This window comes from Schistocerca americana, chromosome X (genome assembly GCF_021461395.2).
Source record: "Schistocerca americana isolate TAMUIC-IGC-003095 chromosome X, iqSchAmer2.1, whole genome shotgun sequence".
In the NCBI taxonomy this organism is placed as follows: domain Eukaryota; kingdom Metazoa; phylum Arthropoda; class Insecta; order Orthoptera; family Acrididae; genus Schistocerca; species Schistocerca americana.
The window spans coordinates 898,081,778-898,094,980 of NC_060130.1; the positions used below are offsets into that span (position 1 = coordinate 898,081,778).

A 13,203-nucleotide genomic window follows, 5' to 3' on the forward strand; every position below is an offset into this window, starting at 1 on the left:
GATAACGTGCTGCAGACGCGAAATTTAACCGACAGGAAGAAGATGCTTTGATATGCAAATGATTAGCTTTTCAGAGCATTCGCACAAGATTGGCGCCGGTGGTGACACCTACAACGTGCTGAGATGAAAGTTTCCAACCCATTTCTCATACACAAACGGCAGATTACCGGCGTTGCCTGGTGAAACGTTGTTGTGATGCCTCGTGTAAGGAGGAGAAATGCGTACCATCACGTTTCCGACTTTGATAAATGTCAGTTTGTTGCCTATCGCGAATACGGTTTATCGTATCGCGACATTGCTGCTCGCGTTGGTCGAGATCCAATGACTGTTAGCAGAATATGGAATCGGTGGGTTCAGGAGAATAATACGGAACGCCGTGCTGGATCCCAACGGCCTCGTATCACTAGCAGTCGAGATGACAGGCATCTTATCCTCATGGCTGTAACGGATCGTGCAGCCAAGTCTCGATCCCTGAGTCAACAGATGGAGCCGTTTGTAGGACAACAACCATCTGCACGAACAGTTCGACAACGTTTGCAGCAGCATGGACTATCAGCTCGGAGACGATGGCTGCGGTTACCCTTGACGCTATATCATAGACAGGAGCGCCTGCCATGGTGTACTCAACGACGAACCTGGGTGCACGAATGAATCCAGGTTCTGTTTACAGCATCATGATGGTCGCATCCGTGTTTGGCGACATCGCGGTGAACGCACGTTGGAAGCGTGTATTCGTCATCGCCATACTGCGTATCACCCGGCGTAATGGGGTGCCATTGGTTACACGTCTAGGTCACCTCTTGTTCGCATTGACGGCACTTTGAACAGTGGACGTTACATTTCAGATATGTTACGACCCGTGGCTCTACCCTTCATTAGATCCCTGCGAAACCCTACATTTCAGCAGGATAATGCACGATCGCATGTTGCAGGTCCTGTACGGGCCTTTCTGGATGCAGAAAATGTTCGACTGCTGCCCTGGAGAGCGCGTTCTCCAGATCTCTCACCAATTGAAAACGTCTGGTCAATGGTGGCCGAGCAACTGGCTCGTCACAATACGCCAGTCACTACTCTTGATGAACTGTGGTATCGTGTTGAAGCTGCATGGGCAGCTGTACCTGTAGACGCCATCCAAGCTCTGTTTGACTCAATACCCAGGCGTATCAAGGCCGTTATTACGGCCAGAGGTGGTTGTTCTGGGTACTGATTTCTCAGGATCTATGCACCCAAATTGCGTGAAAATGTAATCACATGTCAGTTCTAGTATAATATATCTGTCCAATGAATACCCGTTTATCATCTGCATTTATTCTTGGTGTAGCAGTTTTAATGGCCAGTAGTGTAAAACGAACATTATTAACATTCTACATCTTCCTTCTTCATGGTCCCATATTTATTTCTTAACATTGTCACCCTGGCGACGAAGACATCGTTGAAACCGTCAAAGAGAATGTTTAACTTCGCTGACAGAGCCGCAACCTCAACTCACCTTGCGCCGCTTCACCACTATCACTGCGACGTTATCGAGAGAATTCTTTAATTTTTGGAAACTGATGAAAACCGAATGGGGCCAAGTCGTGCCTCTATAGAGAATGCTCGATGACAGGGAATATAAGATATCAGATTGTTGCAGATATTTCAGCGCTCATATGCGGTCTGGCATTGTCATGCTGAAGAAGAAGGTGCTCCATGTATGGAGGAGCACTTATAATTCGAAACTCGATTACAGCACACTCTTCCTCATGCACCAAGATACAGTAGATACATTACATAACGCCAAGACTAACATTCTTCCGCTAACACGTCACATAATTAAGGCCTCATGTTTTTCACACAGTCGTAACTCCACCACTGAGTGCACTACGCCTGTCAGCATAGACTAATCGTTTTGCGTGCATGTGTCCACACTTCAGCACCTGAGCTGCTGCCCAGAGGAAAATAAACATTATGGCTTGTGGCTAGCTCTTCTACACCTACACTCTAAGACAAAAAAAAAAAAAAAGACTGACCACAGAAATTATCTGAATGGGACGGAAGACGGTGGAAGTGATGTACATGAACAGATAAAAAACTGATTACAATTACAGAAAAATTGAATGAGTTATTCAGGCACTTATGCAAGAATTTAATCGGTTTTGCATTAATTGATTAATTTGTTGGATGTCATCGTGAGAGATGTTGTATCAACTTCTGTCCAATGGAGGCGACGGATCTATAAAATTCCAGGATGGTTCGAAGGACCTGCCAATAATGCTCCTAACGTTCTCAGTTTGGAAGAGATCCAGCGAGCTTCCTGGCCAAGGTAGGGTTTGACAATCACGAAGACAAGCAGTAGAAACTCTCGCCGTGTGTGTGCGGGAATTATCTCGCTGAACTGTAAGTCCATTATGGCATGTCATGAACGGCAACAAAATGGGATGTAGAATATCGTCGATGTACCGCTATACTGTAAGGGGGCCGCGGATGACAACTAAAATATCCTGCTATGAAAAGGAGTGGCATCCCAGACTATCACTCCTGGTTGTCAGTCCATATAGTGGGCTACAGTCTGACTGGTATCCCACTGCTGTCTGGGGTGTCTCTAGACAAAAGGGATCATTCTTTCAAGTGTCTATACGTAATGCAGTCATGATTGGGTGTGTGTCATGTCTCTTATGGATTATCTGTTGAATGTGTTGTGTTGTTACTACATTGTTAATCTCTGTCTGTGGTATGTTGCCTGTGTACTGAAAGCCAGGAGCAGGTGGTGGGAGGGAGATATTGGTGCACTCCAGGACTGTTGAGAATATGGCGTAATGTAAATGGCGGTCATCAGGGATCGTGAAAATGTCAAACGGATTGGTTACAAATTTGGCTTGAATTAGATTGTTGGTAAAGGGGTGATTATTTCGCAGGAGAGAGTGTAGGGGAAAGGTTTGTTGTTTGTAAGACTGCGAAAGCCTCTTCAGTAACTGGAAGAGATTATCGTTAGCGTGGTGTTGAGGTTGGTTCATGTTTTGCGCCAAACCTGGCATTTCTTTGTGTTTAGCTGATACCTGATGTGCCTTTCTAATTTCCAGTGGCGTGTAGGTGTGTCTTTATCACTGGTCTTCAGTAAAGATCAACATAAGTGACAGTATTCCTAGATGTGGAGGAGGGCAGCCTGTTAGGATTGTGGGTCGTTGGGGACAAATTGGTTTCGTTGGAATGCGGTGGTTTATGGCTTTCGACAAGATGTGATGGAGGAAGGTGACTGCATGCGGGATGTAATTGAGTATTCGACGGATAACTGATAGCTTCCGATATGAGTATAAGCTGTTTCTCTGTAGACACTCTAGTTTGTAGGGGAGCAATCCAGTATGTGGTTCGGATAGGTACTAGGTGTGGTGTTACAGCCAGACACCACACTTGCTAGGTGGTAGTTTTAAATCGGCCGCGGTCCATTAGTACATGTCGGACCCGCGTGTCGCCACTGTCAGTGATCGCAGACCGAGCGCCACCACACGGCAGGTCTCGAGAGACTTACTAGCACTCGCCCCAGTTGTAGCGACGACTTAGCTAGCGATGCAACGGACGAAGCCTCGTTTATTTGCAGAGAAGATAGTTAGAATAGCCTTCAGCTAACTCAATGGCTACGACCTAGCAAGGCGCCATTAGCATTATATTGCATTTATCTAGAGAGAGTCTCACTTGTATCATCAAGTACGCTGTATACAAATGATGGATTAAAGTTAAGTATTCCAGCAGCTACGTACTTTTCTTTATAGCATTCATTACGTATCCTGTTTCAGACCTAACGCCCGCCTGCGTGAGTTAGCGCGTGCATCTTGGCCGCCTCTTTCAATTAGTGTGCGTAGTGTTGGCAAGTCTGCCGACACTACACTAGGAATGAGTGAAAGGGTTTGCTATGACTCTGTAGGGCATAGTGAGTAGGACAGATAGGTAGTGAATTTCAGCTGGGTCGAGGATTTCTGCAGTAAAGCGAGGTTGACATCTGGAGTGAAAATGCTTTCATGGTCGGTATGCTGTGGGATAAGGGTTGATGTCAACTCGGAGGGAAATAGTGAACTGACACCAGCGCTGGAGTTCTATGTGGGATTGACTATGATTATTGAGTTTAGCTGCAGGATTTTGGGCTGGAGGAAACTGGGGCCTAGACAGGAGAGCAGGGGGGTATGAGGCTCTGCAGATGTGAATGTGGTTGCATAGCCTGGTAGTCTGTATATTGTGTGCTTTCAGCTTGTTTTGAGGTATTATTGGGCTCAGGGGTGGGAACAGTTTCCCTACTCAGGCGTTCTGTAGTCTTTCTTATTGGTTTCGGTAAGGATATGATGTTTATAGAACTGGGAGTAGCTGGTAACGAGTTTGTTCTAAACTGCTGCTGGATTTTGAAGAAGAGTTTACAACAGTCCAAGGTCCTGATGAGCCTTCTGTCAGGGTTGGTGAAGCTGGCGTAGGTGTGTGGATTTAAGGCAGCAGTGCCTGGAGAGGAAATGAATGGGAGACGGGTGTAGGCCTGGTGGAACGTCCATGAGCTCTACGTGACGCCTGTATGACACCGGGACGCACTGTTGTATATATGTTGTATTCTTTATTTCTCGGCCCCCCCGGGGGCTCACCACCCTTTGGTGGGTTCGTGCTTAGTTACCAAGGGGCCCCAGCCTTTGCCACATCTTTTACCTTCCGTGCTGCATGTCTATCTCTTGCTATTGTTGTTCGCCTCCCTTGGGGAACACGTCTGGGATTTTATTGGGAACGTTCTGCATTGTCTGTCACTGACGTAAGAACAGTCTCACCACTGTTTCTTCACTTCCTTTTCCTTTCTTTGTTTCCCTTCTCCTCTCGTTCCTCTGCTTCGGCGTTTGAGGTACCTCCTTTTCTTCTTCCTTCCTGTGCGCTCCTGAAGGCTGGCCCACGTGTCTGATGCGTAACAGGTGACTGGGTAACACGTAATGCCCAGCCCCAGGTCGACAGATAGGGCTCGCATGTACCACCTGGTACAGGCCAGGCCCAGGGAGGGGAAATTGCCTTAGCTCCAACCTTCCCAAATTGCCGATTGATCCCTCTTTCTGGTTCAAAAATGGTTCAAATGGCTCTGAGCACTATGTGACTTAACTTCTGAGGTCATCAGTCGCCTATAACGTAGAACTAATTAAACCGAACTAACCTAAGGACATCACACACATCCATGCCCGAGGCAGGATTCGAACCTGCGACCGTAGTGGTCGCGCGGCTCCAGACAGTAGCGCCTAGAACCGCACAGCCACTCCGGCCGGCCCTCTTTCTGGTGTTCGGGAAATGTGACCTGAGGTGTGAACATTAATCTAAGGCGGGTGCGCCCCCTTCTGAAGGGGGCCCCCAGTTGCAAGGAGTGCGCCATCAGAGACATTGGCAATCATGGTGGATTTTCCTGCAATGAGCCAATCATCTTCACATTCAACGTCTACCTAACGTAAACGTAATGAGCCTAACGATTCAAAGACCCTTCCCACTGCACCACGATTCCTCATGGTCGACTGGACTCGCATTCGGGAGGACGACGGTTCAATCCCGCGTCCGGCCATCCTGATTTAGGTTTTCCGTGATTTCCCTAAATCACTCCAGGCAAATTCCGGGATGGTTCCTCTGAAAGGGCACGGCCGACTTCCTTCCCCATCCTTCCCTAATCCGATGAGACCGATGACCACGCTGTCTGGTCTCCTTCCCCAAACCAACCAACCAACCAACCAACCTCATGGTCGCACATACTGAAGACGTCAGTCCTTCATCACGTTAAATCCGTTTGTTATTCAGAAAGGTGTTGATGCAATTGCCGGCCCTGTGGAATCCTGCTCCCATTTACGGAATGGCACTTTGCTTTTGGAGACTACTTCTGATTCTCATTCTCAAGCACAACAACTGCTTGCTGCCTCACTTCTCCAGGGCTAACCTATTCGTGTTGAGGCCCATAGAACTTTGAATTCTTCCCATAGTGTTATTTACACCAGGCTGCACGATGGTCTAACCGAAGCTGAAACCCAATCTTGCCTCTCTCATCAGGCTGTCATTGCCGTCCATCAGGTGATGAAAAAGGTAGAATCCCCTTAGTGCCCGCACACTCTATTTCCCACCATTGATAGAGTGGTGCCTCAGTCCAAGATCAAAGCAGGCTATGAAATTATCACACTCCAGACGTACATTCTGAACCTGATGCATTGCTTCCAGTGTCATCGTTTCAACCATACTAGAACGTCTTGTCGACACCCAGCCAAATGCGTAAGCTGTGGTAGGGATGCACATGAGGGTCATTGTCCGCCTGCTTCTACCCTATGTATCAGATGTAATGGTGGCCATGCTGTCTCATCTCGGGATTGTCCCATGTATCTTGATGAGCGGACTGCCCAAGATATCCAGGTAAAGGAAAAAGTGCCTTACCCAGTTGCTAGCAAGTTATTGCATAGTCGTGAACCCTGTATTCTCCTGTCTGACCCATTTAGTTCTGTTCTTATTACCCCTCGCTCCATGAAGGACATGGCCATGCAGATATGCGACCTCAAATTCAGCTCTGAGGTTGTGAAATCGCCCATTGTCATGGTAGCATCGCCATCCCCCCGTCCAGCTGTGCAACAAGCCATCAAACTCTCGCCTCAAGGGGCGAAGCCACCAGCTACACAACTGGTAGGCCAGAAAGGGCAGGAGGAGTACTCCCGTGAAGACTCCCTATGTGCCTCCAGCCAAACAACACCCGAGTCTTCCTCTAACTGGAAAGGCTCAAAGAAGTCCACCAAATGGTCTTCGCCTTCGCTGACTCGAAGATCCTCTTCGACGGTGTTGCCATGTGATACCTTAGCCTCGCCAGTCTCCACGTTGCGGGTGCACACCACCAACCGTTTTTTAGTGTGGGCTCCACAGCCCAACAGTACAAGCAAGCCAATGCTTCTGTGGACCCCATGGAGCAGATCCTCACATGTCTGTGCCCTGTAGCAACGACCCTTCACAGGGTGTCACTCGGCAGCCGCCGAGATGACACCCCTACATCTCTTCCTCATCATGACTCTCCTCCAGTGGAACGTTCGCGGCCATCAGTCCCACAAAGAAGATTTACAGCTGCTTTTACCATCGCGGCGTCCCCTCGTACTCTGCCTTCAGGAAACGATATTGCACTCCCACGACCGTACTGAGCTTTCACATTTCTTCCCAATTCGTTTTGGCCTTCCCCCTGAGGTCGGTGTTCCATCTCATGGGTGCGTCCTGCTGCTCATACGGCATGACATTCAAGTCAACCCATCTCCCTGACTACCCTTCTTCAAGCTGTTGCAATTCACCTTTTTCTTACCCACCTAATCTTTTCCCTATGTACCATTTATGTCCCTCCGTCATTCGCTTCAGCTTATTGGGCAGCTACCTCCCCATTTCTGCCACTCGGTGACTTTAATGAGCATCATCCACTTCGGGGTTCTCCCTGAACCTGTCAGAGAGATGCCCTCCTGGCTGATCCTCTTAATCAACTCAACCTCTTCTGCCTTAACACTGGAGCACCCACTTTCCTTTCTGACTCCTCGCACACCTATTCCCATTTGGACTTAACCTTCTGTACTGCCCAGCTTGCCCATTGCTTGAGTGGTCCGTTCTTTGTGACGCCTACTCGAGCGACCATTTCCCACGTGCTATCCGTTTGCTGACTCCTACCCAACTGCGTGCACACCCAAATGGCAACTTACTAAGGCTGACTGGCGGCTTTACTCCTCTTTCAAAGAGCAAGATTTCCCAAGTTGTCTCCCGCCGGGCATCTCTGACTCCCTTCTTGTTGAAGATTTTGCCATCTGTTGCAGTTACCCACGGACCTGTCTCATTCAGCGGCGTCTTCAACGATATCTTGATCAGCATTTGATCCCTGCTTTGGACAAGTGCCACTGTGTGGAAACCAATGTTTTCATGCAAGATGGGGCACACCTCATGTCATTCGCCTAGTGAAAGATCTGCTTAATGCAACCTTCCACTAACATGTTATCTTCATAGGTTTTCTAGATGCATGACCTGCAGGATCACCTGTTTCGTATCGATGTGACTTTTTGTTCAGGGGATATTTAAAAGAACTCGTTTACCAGGAACATGTTCCGTTTCTCCCTGATAGGAAGGGAAGTGTACAGGAACATGTTGCTGAGATTCTACTGTAACTTCAGCGAGAAGCTGTTGATCACGTCATTTTACCGATCCTGCATCTCGTCGACATCTCTGATGCTCATACCGGACAAATTGTGTAAGCGGCAGTTACTAACACAATCAACATTATGCCTTAATCACTTGTTTGATTTATTCAGCCTATATCCCATTCCTAATCCATTACACATTGGAAAAATTTCTATACGTGTTTCTTGCATTCATAGTGTTGTGGACTGGCAAGACAGCCAATCCACAGTGACGGGTAGCCGAAAGGCACCCGTTTAAGCTCACGCAGGCTGGCGTGAGGTCTGGAACAGGTCAGGGATATGAGACTAGCAAAAATAGTACGTATCTGTTGGAATACTTAACTTTAATCCATAAGTGGTGAACATAGCTCTGACGGTACATGCATCACAAGATAAATAGCAGTTGATAATGGCGCCTTGCTAGGTCGTAGCAAGTGACGTAGTTGAAGGCTATGCTAACTATCGTCTCGGCAAATGAGAGCGTAATTTGTCAGTGAACCATCGCTAGCAAAGTCGGCTGTACAACTGGGGCGAGTGCTAGGAAGTCTCTCTAGACCTGCCGTGTGGCGGCGCTCGGTCTGCAATCACTGACAGTGGCGACACGCGGGTCCGACGTATACTACCGGACCGCGGCCGATTTAAAGGCTACCACCTAGCAAGTGTGGTGTCTGGCGGTGACACCACACATAGCGCTAGTTTTTTAATTGGTGGCCAAAATTGGAACGTTTCCCCAGCGTAAATTGGTTCCCCATTTACACATTAGAAAATCTACCAAGTTCCACTCTAATACGATAATTACAACCCACACTGGACCTCTGTGAGTAGAAGGATGTACGTACATATGTATGTACATAGGTATTTATTTATATACGTTACAAGTCAGCTCCCAAACCACTGGGACGATTTCAGCCAGACTGCCTCGAACGAATCGCTGTGGCGGTAAGAATTCCCTGCCTTTCAAACGGGAGAGGATGAGAATGACAAAGCAGTATAGCCCATCACGCTCGAAAACTCATACTTCTGTCTTCCAGTATTTGACTTTCAATAAACTTTACACGAAATTTGAAACCTTTACGGAACTTTTATTGCTGGTAACCCCCACAAAATAATGAAAGGAAGAAAGCTTATCGCTTACTAAATTTTCGCTGTTCATGCAGAAAACCTGCCGCATGAAACATGATGTTTTCCTTTATTACTTCTTAGTTACTAACAGTATCTGCGACACATTTTGCATACAGTATTTGCATATACCACTGAATGACGCACAAAAATTTTATCATTGTACGACAGCATCATACAAGATGTTTAACTTTGTTACTTCGTTTCCATTTACTCTATTCGCAACATGTTTGTCAGATATTATCCACATTTGTCGCAGAATGTTTCCACCGTACGTGATAAACCATTTATCAGGCATAAATTTGAACAGAAGTGGTAGGGCAGTTGGTAGCGTCGCAGCATAACACTTTTGCGACCCGTGTTCGAAACCCGTTTATTATTTTTATTTTGTTTTTTTCGTTTATCTACCCATGTCAGCAAAAAATTACCAAACTAATTCTTCTTATCAGCTTCGGGGATAAAAGGGCGTTATATTAACTGTAAGATTACAACCAGGTTTCACAATAAAAATCATACACTACGTGATATAAACTATGTGATCAAAACTATCTAGACACCTGGCTGAAAATGACTTACAAGTTCGTGGCACCCTCCATCGGTAAAGCTGGAATTCAATATGGTGTTACCCCACCCTTAGCCTTGATGGCAGCTTCCACTCCCGCAGGTATACGTTGAATCAGGTGCTGGAAGGTTTCTTGGGGAATGGCAGCCCATTCTTTACGGAGTGCTGCACTGAGGAGAGGTATCGATGTCGGTTAGTGAGGCCTGGCACGAAGTCGGCGATCCAAAACATCCCAAAGGTGTTCTATAAGATTCAGGTCAGAACTCTGTGTAGGCCAGTCCATTAGAGAGATGTTATTGTCGTGTAATCACTTCGCCATAGGCCGTGCATTATGACCAGGTACTCGATCGTGTTGAGAGATGCAATCGCTATCCCCGAATTGCTCTTCAACAGTGGCAAGCAAGAAGGGGATTAAGCCGCTCAGAGTGAGCACTCGCCGGCCGAGGTGGCCGAACGGTTCTAGGCGCTTCAGTCTGGAACCGCACTACCGCTACGTCGCAGGTTCGCATCCTGCCTCGGGCATAGATGTGTGTGATGTCCTTCGGTTAGTTAGGTGTAAGTAGTTCTAAGTTCTAGGGGACTGATGACCTCAGATGTTAAGTCCCATAGTGCTCAGAGCCATTTGAACCATTTGAACCAGTGAACGCCCGGTTTGAGGCGCCATGTCACGGACTGCGTGGCCGCTCCCGTCGGAGGTTCGAGTCCTTCCTCGGGAATCAGTGTGTGCGTTGTTCGTAGCATAAGTTAGTTTAAGTAGTGTGTAAGACAAGGGACCGATGACATCAGCAGTTCGGTCCCTTAGGAATTCACACACATTTGAACATTTGAAGGTGCTTAAAATTGCTGTGATAGTGCCACGCAAAACAATAAGGGGTTCAAGCCCCCTCCTTGGAAAACACGACCACACCATAACACCACCGCCTCCGAATTTTACTGTAGGCACTACACACGCTGACAGATGACGTTCACCGGGCGTTCGCCATAATCACACCCTGACATCATATCGCCATGTTGTGTACCGTGATTCGTCACTGCACACGTTTTTCCACTGTTCAATCGTCCAATGTTTACGCTCCTTACACTTGCAGTGGATCGTGATACAGTTTTGAATTCCTGTGTGGTGGTCTGCCTATTACACATTACGACCCTCTTCAACTGTCGGCTATCTTTGTCAGTCAAAAGACGATGTCAGTCTGTAAGCTTTTGTGCTGTACGAGTCCCTTCACGTTTCCATTTCACTATCACATCGGAAGCAGTGGACCGAGGGATGTTTAGGAGTATTGAAATCTCGCGTACAGACGTATGACACAAGTGACACCCAGTCACCTGACCACGTTCGAAGTTCGTTCCGTGGAGCGTCCCAGTCTGCTCTCTCATAATGACTAATGACTATTGAGGTCGCTGATATGAAGTATCTGGCAGTAGGTGGCAGCACACTGCACCTAATATGAAAAACGTATGCTTTTGGGGGTGTCCTAATACTTTTGATCCCATACTGTATGTGTGTATGGTATTTTCAGAAGTTATACTGTTTTTTAAATTTTCATGCTCTTGTATTTCATTCTTGTATCAGTTCCTATATCAAGTCTCACATTTTATCCCTACTTTCATTCTTAAGGCAGATTTGGTGCATTCCCTTGGATGATACCGATAGTAGAAATGTTGGAAACATACAAATTGCGAACACCACGAGAATCTCGCAATGACAGGTTTGCCGCATAGAAATTTCTTCGGGTAGATCTTAGTCAGGAAAGAAACATCGTTGACATCGCTGGAGATTTCACGCGCTTGCAATAATTTTGCGGCAAATCACGCATAACGAATCGTTTCCCCGAAAACTGGCGCTTGCAACTGATTACAATCCTGATACACGATTCTGCCGTCGTAGTTCCCTCAATCACTACCATCTGTGACTTGACGTTACACCTGGTACCCAGGAGTAACACATTTGTGCCTCTCTAATACATTGGACCAACAGAATCCCTCTCCAGGTCGACTTCATACTCGCCGAAGATCGCCATCTGAGTTAGAGCCCAACCGCGATACATTGCTGAATACAGTGCAGTGCCATTTATCAGCAGTCCACCCTTCCATATCACGGCACCACTCTAAACGCAGCTGTTTGTGTTGTGTTACCGGCTGGCTACGCACGCAACGGTAATTTCCTAATTTGGCTGCTGATAATCTCAGACCAATAGTGCACAATGACACAGTGTGTTGCAGGCAATCCATTACTTTTTGCCGGCAACTGCAGATATGAAGGTGTTACGACGTGCTTGCCCACAATACAACGGTTCTCCCTTGTGGTGGTCGGACATTGTCGGTCGGAATCTTGACGACGAGTCAAAGTTTTCACGCTGTCCAACCTCGGGCCACTGTCACATTCGTATGTTCCACAAATCAGAAAACTGCATGATTAGACTAGCTGGACAATTAGAGAGCCACAATGAGGCCCTTTTCATACTCTGCCTGGTGCTGATAACGCTGTCTCATAAGAGTATGTCACATCTCCGTGTCCTTCACAGTTATCACTCAACACTTTAACTTGCTATGCTTGGTAACTACACTAAACGCGATAAATACCAACCAATACACTCTGGTGGCTGTTCTACGTTCACAGAGGATTAGAACTCTAATCATCTACGTACCCTCCGATAGTCAGTATGTGCACTAAGTAATATTGACATCCGACCATGCCTTCTGGCTGCTTTACTTTTTTTATCAGCCAGTGTTATAGTACGTCACTTTTCTCTAATTATCAAATGCTTTCTTCGGTTATTTCCATATTTAACCTCTTCCATTGTCTTTGACATGTGAAAAAATGATAAGGAACCTCCTGTGTAGCTAGGTCGTCGAGTGATTCTCGCAATCTTATTTCTCTGTGGCTTAAATATTCGTGCATAATATTTGCAAATGGTTGAATGACCTTTTTGAGGTTAACTGGTCAGAAAAGCTATTCACAGCCGCAGAAATAATGTATTTACGAAAGGAAATCGTGATATGCCTACTACTGTTCATGTTAATTACGAGGATAAATCAATTATTATCCGCAAAGTAGTTACAAAATTTTATTGTAATCAATTAGGAAACTTACAAGGACATCATTTTTCGACATAGTCTCCCTGGGTTTCAACGCACTTGGCCCATCGTTGTACAAGCTTCCTGATGCCCTCATAAAAGAAGGTTCTCGGTTCAGTTGCGAGCCAGGAATGCACAGATTCTTTCACTGCTTCATCCGAGACAAATCGATGGCCTCTTAATGCCTGTTTGAGTGGATGAAACAAGTGATAGAAGGGGCAACATCGGGACTATATGGAGGATGATCCATAACTGCAAATTTGAGTTTCTGGAGCGCCTCAGCAGTGAGGGCAGCAG

At 46.7% G+C, this 13,203-nt stretch overlaps 1 protein-coding gene across 2 annotated transcripts in view; it reads left to right on the top strand.

The window, feature by feature from the left end:
• Nucleotides 1-13,203, top strand: part of LOC124555132 (MAM and LDL-receptor class A domain-containing protein 1-like) — a 1,074,113-nt gene that overhangs the window by 414,481 nt on the left and 646,429 nt on the right. The window lies entirely within an intron of this gene.